The sequence below is a fragment of the Vicugna pacos genome, unplaced genomic scaffold, assembly GCF_048564905.1.
Source record: "Vicugna pacos unplaced genomic scaffold, VicPac4 scaffold_21, whole genome shotgun sequence".
Taxonomy (NCBI): domain Eukaryota; kingdom Metazoa; phylum Chordata; class Mammalia; order Artiodactyla; family Camelidae; genus Vicugna; species Vicugna pacos.
The window spans coordinates 7,331,543-7,345,761 of record NW_027328742.1 but is presented as its reverse complement, the minus strand read 5'-3'; the positions used below and the strand labels follow the sequence as shown (position 1 = coordinate 7,345,761).

General features: G+C 44.3%; 1 long non-coding RNA gene across 1 annotated transcript in view; it reads left to right on the top strand.

The window, feature by feature from the left end:
* LOC140694313 (uncharacterized) overlaps positions 1–14,219 on the top strand; it is a 317,389-nt gene that overhangs the window by 45,664 nt on the left and 257,506 nt on the right. The gene's annotated exons all lie outside the window — the stretch shown is intronic.

Below are 14,219 nucleotides of genomic sequence, written 5' to 3'. Positions count from 1 at the left end.
ATCTTTCAGTCTCTGTGTTTTTCCCTTTCCCAGAACACCATACAGTTGGAATCAGACAGTTGCTGAAACTTCCCAGATTGGCTTCTTTCACTTGGTAATATGCATTTAAGGTTCCTCCATGTCTTTCCATTCCTTGATAACTCATTTCATTTTAGCACCAAATAATAGTCCATTTTCTGGTGGGACCACAGTTTATTTATCCATTCACCTACTGAAGAAGAGCTTAGTTGCTTCTGAATTCTGTTGAGTATGAATAAAGCTGCTATTAACATCTGTATGCAGATTTGTGAGTGAACATAAGTTTCCATTTCATCGAGTAAACACCAAGGAGCACAGTTGCCGGATCATATGTTAGAATTATGTTTAGCTCTGTAAAAAATTGCCAGACCGTTTCCAAAGTACCTGGGCCATTTTTCATTCCCACCAACAATGCATTATAATTTCTGGTGCTCCACATCCTCACCACCATTCGGTGCTGTCAGTGTTCTGCATTTTGGCAGTTCTGACAGGTGTGCAGTGGTATCTCTCTGTTTCAGTCTGCATCCCCTTGATGACAGGTGCTGTGGAGCATCTTTCCAAAGGCTTCTTTGGCATCTAGATTTCTTCTTTGATGAGGTGTGTGTTCAGGCATTTTGCTCATTTTTTAATCAGGTTATTCATCCTTCTTGTTGAGTGTAAAGAAATTTTGGTATATTCTGGATTTCAGCCCTTTATCAGTGTGTCCCTGCCCTTCACCTGCAGTGCCAGAGTTGTCCTTTGGGTCTCAGTGGAGTGTCAGATCTTCAAAGAGATTCCCTGTCTTCCCTCAGCCTAAATAATGTCCTTGTATTTTTCACTTTCATTGACTCATTTTGTTCTTTTTAAATAGCATTTCCCATAATTTGTAAGTACATTAAAGAGAAAAGGGCAATGATTGAACACCGCCTGCCCCACCAGGTTGTGTGCCCTGTGAGAGCAGAGGCCCTGTCCCCACTCACCGTTTCCCATGACAGCACATGGCACATGTCCATGTAAAAGTGTGTAACGTGGGGCCAAACCTGATGAGCAGCTATGACGACATGTGTTGTCTACCATTTATAGAGTAGACTTTGTTTCTGATCTTAATTATTAAATCATATGAATGAAACTTGTTTGTTTTGAAAAATAAAACAACAAAGCACACCTCAATGTGATTGGTAATTTCTACTTAGATTTCTGACCCAGGAGGGGATGTTCACCATCATTTTGTGGAGGAGGTTGGGGAGGTAAAGTAAGAGAGTGAGACCAAATAAAGTAAAAATGATAACTGTAAGTTGGCTTTATTTTCACTGACATAAAAGTTACTTTAAACCCTATCTCAGCATTTGTTTTGTTGTTTCAAACATTTCTCATAGAATTAAATGGAAGGCCACTAAACCCTGAAAGGGAAATTGTGTGCTCAGGTCCTGAAAATTGTTTATGTCTATTTCTTGAGATGCACATTTCCCTGCTGGTTAAAGAAATTCGAGGCGGGAACACAACAGTGCACTGTGTGTGTTTGCCGGCTTCACGGGCTGCTCAGTGTCATTTTAATTTTCTTGTGTAGCAGTTTATGACGGTTTTCCATGAGATAAATTGCTCAGACTTTTCCTGAATGAAGGATTGAATTTTCCACAGGAAATCTTATGAAAGAGAGTAACAAGGCACATGGGTTTCCAATAAAGGAATAGTTGATGTAATAAACTCTCACTAGGGTGAACATTTTTAATAAAAGGCAGTTGAAAATTTTATCACTAGGTCATATGGCACAAATCCATCTTAAGAAAAAAGATTCACATTTTAAAGAACAAGCAGTTTGAATCAAGTAGAAATTATGATTTGTACAATAATTGTTGTTAGAACTTATAATCAGTCTTAACATAATTGCCTGTGGTAGGAACTGGATCATGATTTATTTATTAAAAAAAAATCCACTAGGTGCTATTTGCCCCATTCTTGATGCGGCAGTGCTGTGGTTAGTTAAGTTGGGCCATTTAGGAAACTTAGCTATGTTTTCCGGACATTGATTTCAGAGTTTTCATCTTTTCTACAATCTCTTCTTTTGTATCGGCCAATAGTACATACATATATATGGGGAGGTAGAAGCTTCAAATCGGTTTCACAGTGAAAATGGCAGGCACTTCAAACCGGGACTAGGAAACAGACTGAGAAACTAGAGTAACTGTCTCTCCTGCAACCCGTTCCTTTCTGCTGGGTGAACGAACGTCTCTCCACATGCTCAGTTCTGAGAGATAAGTGTGTGTGAAAGCCGTCCTTCACCTAGCTTGAAGGGAACACAAAGTTACTTTTCATTTGCCATCTGCCCTCCATACATATATATGGGTAGGTACATGCTGCAACCTGGTTTTACAGTGAAAACAGCAGGGACTTCAAATCGGCACTAGGAAACAGACTGAGAAACCACAGTAAGTGTCCCACCTGCAACCCGTTCCCTTTCTGCTGGATGAACGAACGTCTCTACACATGCTCAGTTCTGAGAGATCAGTGTGTGTGAAAGCCGTCCTTCACCTAGCTTGAAGGGAACACAAAGTTTCTTTTCAGTTGCCAACCCCACTCCATACATATATATAGGGAGGTACAAGCTCCAACACGATTTTACAGTGAAAACGACAGGCAATTCAAGCCAGCACTAGGAAAAAGACTGAGAAACCAGAGTAAGTGTCTCTCCTGCAACCCCTTCCCCTTGTGCTGTATGAACGGACGACTCTCCACATGCTCAGTTCTGAGAGATAAGTGTGTATGAAAGCCGTCCTTCACCTAGATTGAATGGAACACAAAGTTTCTTTTCAGTTGCCAACTCCCCTCCATACATATATAGGGGGATGTACAAGTTCCAACTCGGTTTTACAGTGAAAACGGCAGGCACTTCAAACCGGCACTAGGAAACATAATGAGAAACCAGGGTAAGTGTATCTCCTGCAACCGGTTCCCTTTGTGCTGGATGAACGAAAGTCTCTCCACATGCTCAGTTCTGAAAGATAAGTGTGTGTGAAAGCCGTCCTTCACCTAGGTTGAATGGAACACAAAGTTTCATTTCAGTTGCCAACTACCCTCCAAAAATATATATGGGAAGGTACAAGCTCCAACTCGGTTTTACAGTGAAAACGGCAGGCACTTCAAACCGGCACTAGGAAACAGACTGAGAAACCAGAGTAAGTGTCTCTCCTGCAGCACGTTCCCTTTGTGCTGGATGAAAGAACGTCTCTCCACCTGCTCAGTTCTGAGACATAAGTGTGTGTGAAAGCCGTCCTTCACCTAGCTTGAAGGGAACACAAAGTTTCTTTTAAGTTGCCAACTCCCCTCCATACATATATATGGGCAGGTGCAAGCTCCAACCCGGTTTTACAGTGAAAACGGCAGGCACTTCAAACCGGGACTAGCAAAAAGACTGAGAAACCAGAGTAAGTGTCTCTCCTGCAACCCGTTCACTTTGGCTGGATGAACGAAAGTCTCTCCACATGCTCAGTTCTGAGAGATAAGTGGGTGTGAAAGCCGTCCTTCATCTAGCTTGAAGGGAACACAAAATTTCTTTTCAGTTGCAAACTCCACTGCATACATATATATGGGGAGGTTCAAGCTCCAACCCGGTTTTACAGTGAAAACGGCAGGCACTTCAAACCGGCACTAGGAAACAGTGTGAGAAACCAGAGTACGTGTTTCTCCTGCAACACGTTCCCTTTGTGCTGGATGAAAGAACGTCACTCCACATGTTCAGTTCTGAGAGAAAAGTGTGTGTGAAAGCCTAACTTCATATTGCTTGAAGGGAACACAAAGTTTCTTTTCAGTTGACAACTCAACTCCATACATATATATAGGGAGGTATAAATCCAACACGGTTTTACAGTGAAAATGGCAGGCACTTCAAACCGACACTAGGAAACAGACTGAGAAACCAGAGTACGTGTTTCTCCTGCAACCCGTTCCCTTTGTGCTGGATGAACGAACGTCTCTCCACATGGTCAGTCCTGAGAGATAAGAGTGTGTGAAAGCCGTCCTTCACCTAGCTTGAAGGGAACACAAAGTTTCTTTTCAGTTGCAAACTCCACTCCATACATATATATGGGGAGGTTCAAGCTCCAACCCGGTTTTTCAGTGAAAACGGCAGACACTTCAAACCGGCTCTAGGAAACAGACTGAGAAAGCATGGTAAGTGTCTCCCCTGGAACCCGTTCCCTTTGTGCTGGATGAAGGAACGTCTCTCCACATGCTCAGTTCTGAGAGATAAGTGTGTGTGAAAGCCGTCCTTCACCTAGCTTGAAGGGAAGACAAAGTTTCTTTTCAGTTGCAAACTCCACTCCATACATATATATGGGGAGGTTCAAGCTCCAACCCGGTTTTACAGTGAAAACGGCAGGCACTTCAAACCGGCACAAGGAAACAGACTGAGATACCAGAGTACGTGTTTCTCCTGCAACCCGTTCCCTTTGTGCTGGATTAACGAACGTCACTCCACATGTTCAGTTGTGAGAGATAACTGTGTGTGAATGCCTAACTTCATATTGCTTGAAGGGAACACAAAGTTTCTTTTCAGTTGACAACTCAACTCCATACATATATATAGGGAGGTATAAGCTCCAACACGGTTTTACAGTGAAAACGGCAGGCACTTCAAACCGGCACTAGGAAACAGACTGAGAAACCAGAGTACATGTTTCTCCTGCAACCCGTTCCCTTTGTGCTGGATGAACGAACGTCTCTCCACATGCTCAGTTTTGAGAGATAAGTGTGAGTGAAAGCCGTACTTCACCTAGTTTGGAAGGAACACAAAGTTTCATTTCAGTTGCCAACTACCCTCCATACATATATATGGGAAAGTACAAGCTCCAACTCGGTTTTACACTGAAAATGGCAGGCACTTCAAACCGGCTCTAGGAAACAGACTGAGAAAGCATGGTAAGTGTCTCACCTGGAACCCGTTCCCTTTGTGCTGGATGAACGAACGTCTGTCCACATGCTCAGTTCTGAGAGATGAGAGTGTGTGAAAGCTGTCCTTCACCTATCTTTAAGGGAACACAAAGTTTCTTTTCAATTGCAAACTCCACTCCATACATATATATGGGGAGATTCAAGCTCCAACCCGGTTTTACAGTGAAAATGGCAGGCACTTCAAACCGGCACTAGGAAACAGACTGAGAAACCAGAGTAATTGTTTCTCCTGCAACCCGATTCCTTTGTGCTGGATGAACGAACATCTCTCCACATGCTCAGATCTGAGAGATCAGTGTGTGTGAAAGCCGTCCTTCACCTAGCTTGAAGGGAACACAAAGTTTCTTTTCAGTTGCCAACTCCACTCCATACATATATATGGGGAGGTACACGCTCCAACCCGGTTTTACAGTGAAAACGGCAGGCACTTCAAACCGGCACTAGGAAACAGACTGAGATACCAGAGTACGTGTTTCTCCTGCAACCCGTTCCCTTTGTGCTGGATGAACGAACGTCTCTCCACATGCTCAGTTCTGAGAGATAAGTGTGTATGAAAGACGTCTTTCACCTAGATTGAATGGAACACAAAGTTTGTTTTCATTTGCCAAATCCCCTCCATACATATATATGGGAAGTTTCAAGCTCCAACCGGGTTTTACAGTGAAAAAGGCAGGCACTTCAAACCGGCATTAGGAAACAGTCTGAGAAACCAGAGTAAGTGTTTCTACTGCAACACGTTCCCTTTGTGCTGGATGAACGAACGTCACTCCACATGTTCAGTTGTGAGAGATAAGTGTGTGTGAATGCCTAACTTCATATTGCTTGAAGGGAACACAAAGTTTCTTTTCAGTTGCCAACTCCACTCCATACATATATATGGGGAGGTACACGCTCCAACCCGGTTTTACAGTGAAAACGGCAGGCACTTCAAACCGGCACTAGGAAACAGACTGAGATACCAGAGTACGTGTTTCTCCTGCAACCCGTTCCCTTTGTGCTGGATGAACGAACGTCTCTCCACATGCTCAGTTCTGAGAGATAAGTGTGTATGAAAGACGTCCTTCACCTAGATTGAATGGAACACAAAGTTTCTTTTCATTTGCCAACTCCCCTCCATACATATATATGGGAAGTTTCAAGCTCCAACCGGGTTTTACAGTGAAAAAGGCAGGCACTTCAAACCGGCATTAGGAAACAGTCTGAGAAACCAGAGTAAGTGTTTCTACTGCAACACGTTCCCTTTGTGCTGGATGAACGAACGTCACTCCACATGTTCAGTTGTGAGAGATAAGTGTGTGTGAATGCCTAACTTCATATTGCTTGAAGGGAACACAAAGTTTCTTTTCAGTTGACAACTCAACTCCATACATATATATAGGGAGGTATAAGCTCCAACCCGGTTTTACAGTGAAAACGGCAGGCACTTCAAACCGGCACTAGGAAACAGACTGAGAAACCAGAGTACATGTTTCTCCTGCAACCCGTTCCCTTTGTGCTGGATGAACGAACGTCTCTCCACATGCTCAGTTTTGAGAGATAAGTGTGAATGAAAGCCGTACTTCACCTAGTTTGAAAGGAACACAAAGTTTCATTTCAGTTGCCAACTACCCTCCATACATATATATGGGAAAGTACAAGCTCCAACTCGGTTTTACAGTGAAAATGGCAGGCACTTCAAACCGGCTCTAGGAAACAGACTGAGAAAGCATGGTAAGTGTCTCACCTGGAACCCGTTCCCTTTGTGCTGGATGAACGAACGTCTGTCCACATGCTCAGTTCTGAGAGATAAGAGTGTGTGAAAGCTGTCCTTCACCTATCTTTAAGGGAACACAAAGTTTCTTTTCAATTGCAAACTCCACTCCATACATATATATGGGGAGATTCAAGCTCCAACCCGGTTTTACAGTGAAAATGGCAGGCACTTCAAACCGGCACTAGGAAACAGACTGAGAAACCAGAGTAAGTGTCTCTCCTGCAACCGGTTCCCTTTGTGCTGGATGAACGAACGTCTCTCCACATGCTCAGTTCTGAGAGATAAGTGTGTGTGAAAGCCGTCCTTCACCTAGCTTGAAGGGAACACAAATTTTGTTTTCAGTAGCAAACTCCACTCCATACATATATATGGGGACGTTGAAGCTCCAACCCGGTTTTCCAGTGAAAACGGCAGGCACTTCAAACCGGCACTAGGAAACAGGTTGAGAAACCAGAGTAAGTGTTTCTCCTGCAACCCGTTCCCTTTGTGCTGGATGAACGAACGTCTCTCCACATGCTCAGTTCTGAGAGATAAGTGTGTGTGAAAGCCGTCCTTCACCTACCTTGAAGGGAACACAAACTTTCTTTTCAGTTGCAAACTCCACTCCATACATATATATGGGGAGGTTCAAGCTCCAACTCGGTTTTACAGTGAAAACGGCAGGCACTTCAAACCGGCACTAGGAAACAGACTGAGAAACCAGAGTAAGTGTCTCCCTGCAACCCGTTCCCTTTGTGCTGGATGAACGAACGTCTCTCCACATGCTCAGTTCTGAGAGATAAGTGTGTGTGAAAGCGGTTCTTCACCTAGCTTGAAGGGAACACAAAGTTTCTTTTCAATTGCCAACTTTCCTCCATACATATATACGGGGATGTATTAGCTCCAACTCCGTTTTATAGTGAAAATTGCAGGCACTTCAAACCGCCACTAGGAAATAGACTGAGAAACCAGAGTAAGTGTTTCTCCTGCAAACATTTCTCTTTGTGCTGGATGAACGAACGTCTCTCCACATTCTCAGTTCTGAGAGGTAAGTGTGTGTGCAAGCCGTCCTTCACCTAGCTTGAAGGGAACACAAAGTTTCTTTTCAGTTGTCAACTCCACTCCATACATATATATGGGGAGGTACAAGCTCCTACTCGGTTTTACAATGAAAACGGCAGGCACTTCAAACCGGCACTAGGAAACAGACTGAGAAACCAGAGTAAGGGTTTCTCCTGCAACCCGTTCCCTTTGTGCTGGATGAACGAACGTTTCTCCACATGCTCAGTTCTGAGAGATAAGTGTGTGTGAAAGCCGTACTTCAACTAGCTTGAAGGGAATACAAAGTTTCTTTTCAGTTGCAAACTCCACTCCATACATATATATGGGGAGGTTCAAGCTCCAACCCGGTTTTACAGTGAAAACGGCAGGCACTTCAAACCGGTACTAGGAAACAGAGTGAGAAACGAGAGTAAGTGTTTCTCCTGCAACCGGTTCCATTTGTGCTGGATGAACGAACGTCTCTCCACATGCTCAGTTCTGAGAGATAAGTGTGTGTGAAAGCTGTCCTTCACCTAGCTTGAAGGGAAGACAAAGTTTCTTTTCAGTTGCAAACTCCACTCCATACATATATATGGGGAGGTTCAAGCTTCAACCCGGTTTTACAGTGAAAACGGCAGGCACTTCAAACCGGCACTAGGAAACAGACTGAGATACCAGAGTACGTGTTTCTCCTGCAACCCGTTCCCTTTGTGCTGGATGAACGAACGTCTCTCCACATGCTCAGTTCTGAGAGATAAGTGTGTATGAAAGACGTCCTTCACCTAGATTGAATGGAACACAAAGTTTCTTTTCAGTTGCCAACTCCCCTCCATACATATATATGGGAAGGTTCAAGCTCCAACCGGGTTTTACAGTGAAAAAGGCAGGCACTTCAAACCGGCATTAGGAAACAGTCTGAGAAACCAGAGTAAGTGTTTCTACTGCAACACGTTCCCTTTGTGCTGGATGAACGAACGTCACTCCACATGTTCAGTTGTGAGAGATAAGTGTGTGTGAATGCCTAACTTCATATTGCTTGAAGGGAACACAAAGTTTCTTTTCAGTTGACAACTCCACTCCATACATATATATGGGGAGGTACAAGCTCCAACACGATTTTACAGTGAAAACGGCAGACAATTTAAGCCGGCACTAGGAAACAGACTGAGAAACCAGAGTAAGTGTCTCTCCTGCAACCCGTTCCCTTTGTGCTATATGAACGGACGACTCTCCACATGCTCAGTTCTGAGAGATAAGTGTGTATGAAAGCCGTCCTTCACCTAGATTGAATGGAACACAAAGTTTCTTTTCAGTTGCAAACTCGACTTCATACATGTAAACGGGGATGTACAAGCTCCAACACGATTTTACAGTGAAAACGGCAGGCAATTTAAGCCGGCAGTAGGAAACAGACTGAGAAACCAGAGTAAGTGTCTCTCCTGCAACCCGTTCACTTTGTGCTGGATGAACGAAAGTCTCTCCACATGCTCAGTTCTGAGAGATAAGTGGGTGTTAAAGCCGTCCTTCACCTAGCTTGAGGGGAACACAAAGTTTCTTTTCAGTTGCCAACTCCACTCCATACATATATGTGGGGAGGTACAAGCTCCAACACGATTTTACAGTGAAAACGGCAGGCACTTCAAACCGGCACTAGGAAACAGACTGAGATACCAGAGTACGTGTTTCTCCTGCAACCCGTTCCCTTTGTGCTGGATGAACGAACGTCTCTCCACATGCTCAGTTCTGAGAGATAAGTGTGTATGAAAGACGTCCTTCACCTAGATTGAATGGAACACAAAGTTTCTTTTCAGTTGCCAACTCCCCTCCATACATATATATGGGAAGGTTCAAGCTCCAACCGGGTTTTACAGTGAAAAAGGCAGGCACTTCAAACCGGCATTAGGAAACAGTCTGAGAAACCAGAGTAAGTGTTTCTACTGCAACACGTTCCCTTTGTGCTGGATGAACGAACGTCACTCCACATTTTCAGTTGTGAGAGATAAGTGTGTGTGAATGCCTAACTTCATATTGCTTGAAGGGAACACAAAGTTTCTTTTCAGTTGACAACTCAACTCCATACATATATATAGGGAGGTATAAGCTCCAACACGGTTTTACAGTGAAAACGGCAGGCACTTCAAACCGGCACTAGGAAACAGACTGAGAAACCAGAGTACATGTTTCTCCTGCAACCCGTTCCATTTGTGCTGGATGAACGAACGTCTCTCCACATGCTCAGTTTTGAGAGATAAGTGTGAGTGAAAGCCGTACTTCACCTAGTTTGAAAGGAACACAAAGTTTCATTTCAGTTGCCAAATACCCTCCATACATATATATGGGAAAGTACAAGCTCCAACTCGGTTTTACAGTGAAAATGGCAGGCACTTCAAACCGGCTCTAGGAAACAGACTGAGAAAGCATGGTAAGTGTCTCACCTGGAACCCGTTCCCTTTGTGCTGGATGAACGAACGTCTGTCCACATGCTCAGTTCTGAGAGATAAGAGTGTGTGAAAGCTGTCCTTCACCTATCTTTAAGGGAACACAAAGTTTCTTTTCAATTGCAAACTCCACTCCATACATATATATGGGGAGATTCAAGCTCCAACCCGGTTTTACAGTGAAAATGGCAGGCACTTCAAACCGGCACTAGGAAACAGACTGAGAAACCAGAGTAATTGTTTCTCCTGCAACCCGATTCCTTTGTGCTGGATGAACGAACGTCTCTCCACATGCTCAGTTCTGAGAGATAAGTGTGTGTGAAAGCCGTCCTTCACCTAGCTTGAAGGGAACACAAATTTTGTTTTCAGTAGCAAACTCCACTCCATACATATATATGGGGACGTTGAAGCTCCAACCCGGTTTTCCAGTGAAAACGGCAGGCACTTCAAACCGGCACTAGGAAACAGGTTGAGAAACCAGAGTAAGTGTTTCTCCTGCAACCCGTTCCCTTTGTGCTGGATGAACGAACGTCTCTCCACATGCTCAGTTCTGAGAGATAAGTGTGTGTGAAAGCCGTCCTTCACCTACCTTGAAGGGAACACAAACTTTCTTTTCAGTTGCAAACTCCACTCCATACATATATATGGGGAGGTTCAAGCTCCAACTCGGTTTTACAGTGAAAACGGCAGGCACTTCAAACCGGCACTAGGAAACAGACTGAGAAACCAGAGTAAGTGTCTCCCTGCAACCCGTTCCCTTTGTGCTGGATGAACGAACGTCTCTCCACATGCTCAGTTCTGAGAGATAAGTGTGTGTGAAAGCGGTTCTTCACCTAGCTTGAAGGGAACACAAAGTTTCTTTTCAATTGCCAACTTTCCTCCATACATATATACGGGGATGTATTAGCTCCAACTCCGTTTTATAGTGAAAATGGCAGGCACTTCAAACCGCCACTAGGAAATAGACTGAGAAACCAGAGTAAGTGTTTCTCCTGCAAACATTTCTCTTTGTGCTGGATGAACGAACGTCTCTCCACATTCTCAGTTCTGAGAGGTAAGTGTGTGTGCAAGCCGTCCTTCACCTAGCTTGAAGGGAACACAAAGTTTCTTTTCAGTTGCCAACTCCACTCCATACATATATATGGGGAGGTACACGCTCCAACCCGGTTTTACAGTGAAAACGGCAGGCACTTCAAACCGGCACTAGGAAACAGACTGAGATACCAGAGTACGTGTTTCTCCTGCAACCCGTTCCCTTTGTGCTGGATGAACGAACGTCTCTCCACATGCTCAGTTCTGAGAGATAAGTGTGTATGAAAGACGTCCTTCACCTAGATTGAATGGAACACAAAGTTTCTTTTCATTTGCCAACTCCCCTCCATACATATATATGGGAAGTTTCAAGCTCCAACCGGGTTTTACAGTGAAAAAGGCAGGCACTTCAAACCGGCATTAGGAAACAGTCTGAGAAACCAGAGTAAGTGTTTCTACTGCAACACGTTCCCTTTGTGCTGGATGAACGAACGTCACTCCACATGTTCAGTTGTGAGAGATAAGTGTGTGTGAATGCCTAACTTCATATTGCTTGAAGGGAACACAAAGTTTCTTTTCAGTTGACAACTCAACTCCATACATATATATAGGGAGGTATAAGCTCCAACCCGGTTTTACAGTGAAAACGGCAGGCACTTCAAACCGGCACTAGGAAACAGACTGAGAAACCAGAGTACATGTTTCTCCTGCAACCCGTTCCCTTTGTGCTGGATGAACGAACGTCTCTCCACATGCTCAGTTTTGAGAGATAAGTGTGAATGAAAGCCGTACTTCACCTAGTTTGAAAGGAACACAAAGTTTCATTTCAGTTGCCAACTACCCTCCATACATATATATGGGAAAGTACAAGCTCCAACTCGGTTTTACAGTGAAAATGGCAGGCACTTCAAACCGGCTCTAGGAAACAGACTGAGAAAGCATGGTAAGTGTCTCACCTGGAACCCGTTCCCTTTGTGCTGGATGAACGAACGTCTGTCCACATGCTCAGTTCTGAGAGATAAGAGTGTGTGAAAGCTGTCCTTCACCTATCTTTAAGGGAACACAAAGTTTCTTTTCAATTGCAAACTCCACTCCATACATATATATGGGGAGATTCAAGCTCCAACCCGGTTTTACAGTGAAAATGGCAGGCACTTCAAACCGGCACTAGGAAACAGACTGAGAAACCAGAGTAAGTGTCTCTCCTGCAACCGGTTCCCTTTGTGCTGGATGAACGAACGTCTCTCCACATGCTCAGTTCTGAGAGATAAGTGTGTGTGAAAGCCGTCCTTCACCTAGCTTGAAGGGAACACAAATTTTGTTTTCAGTAGCAAACTCCACTCCATACATATATATGGGGACGTTGAAGCTCCAACCCGGTTTTCCAGTGAAAACGGCAGGCACTTCAAACCGGCACTAGGAAACAGGTTGAGAAACCAGAGTAAGTGTTTCTCCTGCAACCCGTTCCCTTTGTGCTGGATGAACGAACGTCTCTCCACATGCTCAGTTCTGAGAGATAAGTGTGTGTGAAAGCCGTCCTTCACCTACCTTGAAGGGAACACAAACTTTCTTTTCAGTTGCAAACTCCACTCCATACATATATATGGGGAGGTTCAAGCTCCAACTCGGTTTTACAGTGAAAACGGCAGGCACTTCAAACCGGCACTAGGAAACAGACTGAGAAACCAGAGTAAGTGTCTCCCTGCAACCCGTTCCCTTTGTGCTGGATGAACGAACGTCTCTCCACATGCTCAGTTCTGAGAGATAAGTGTGTGTGAAAGCGGTTCTTCACCTAGCTTGAAGGGAACACAAAGTTTCTTTTCAATTGCCAACTTTCCTCCATACATATATACGGGGATGTATTAGCTCCAACTCCGTTTTATAGTGAAAATTGCAGGCACTTCAAACCGCCACTAGGAAATAGACTGAGAAACCAGAGTAAGTGTTTCTCCTGCAAACATTTCTCTTTGTGCTGGATGAACGAACGTCTCTCCACATTCTCAGTTCTGAGAGGTAAGTGTGTGTGCAAGCCGTCCTTCACCTAGCTTGAAGGGAACACAAAGTTTCTTTTCAGTTGTCAACTCCACTCCATACATATATATGGGGAGGTACAAGCTCCTACTCGGTTTTACAATGAAAACGGCAGGCACTTCAAACCGGCACTAGGAAACAGACTGAGAAACCAGAGTAAGGGTTTCTCCTGCAACCCGTTCCCTTTGTGCTGGATGAACGAACGTTTCTCCACATGCTCAGTTCTGAGAGATAAGTGTGTGTGAAAGCCGTACTTCAACTAGCTTGAAGGGAATACAAAGTTTCTTTTCAGTTGCAAACTCCACTCCATACATATATATGGGTAGGAATAAGCTCAACCCCGGTTTCACAGTGTAAACGGCAGGCACTTCAAAACGGCACTAGGAAACAGAGTGAGAAACCAGAGTAAGTGTCTCTCCTGCAACCCGTTCCCTTTGTGCTGGATGAACGAACGTCTCTCCACATGCTCAGTTCTGAGAGATAAGTGTGTGTGAAAGCCGTTCTTCACCTAGCTTGAAGGGAACACAAAGTTTCTTTTCAGTTGCAAACTCCACTCCATACATATATATGGGGAGGTTCAAGCTCCAACCCGGTTTTACAGTGAAAACGGCAGGCACTTCAAACCGGTACTAGGAAACAGAGTGAGAAACGAGAGTAAGTGTTTCTCCTGCAACCGGTTCCATTTGTGCTGGATGAACGAACGTCTCTCCACATGCTCAGTTCTGAGAGATAAGTGTGTGTGAAAGCTGTCCTTCACCTAGCTTGAAGGGAAGACAAAGTTTCTTTTCAGTTGCAAACTCCACTCCATACATATATATGGGGAGGTTCAAGCTTCAACCCGGTTTTACAGTGAAAACGGCAGGCACTTCAAACCGGCACTAGGAAACAGACTGAGATACCAGAGTACGTGTTTCTCCTGCAACCCGTTCCCTTTGTGCTGGATGAACGAACGTCTCTCCACATGCTCAGTTCTGAGAGATAAGTGTGTATGAAAGACGTCC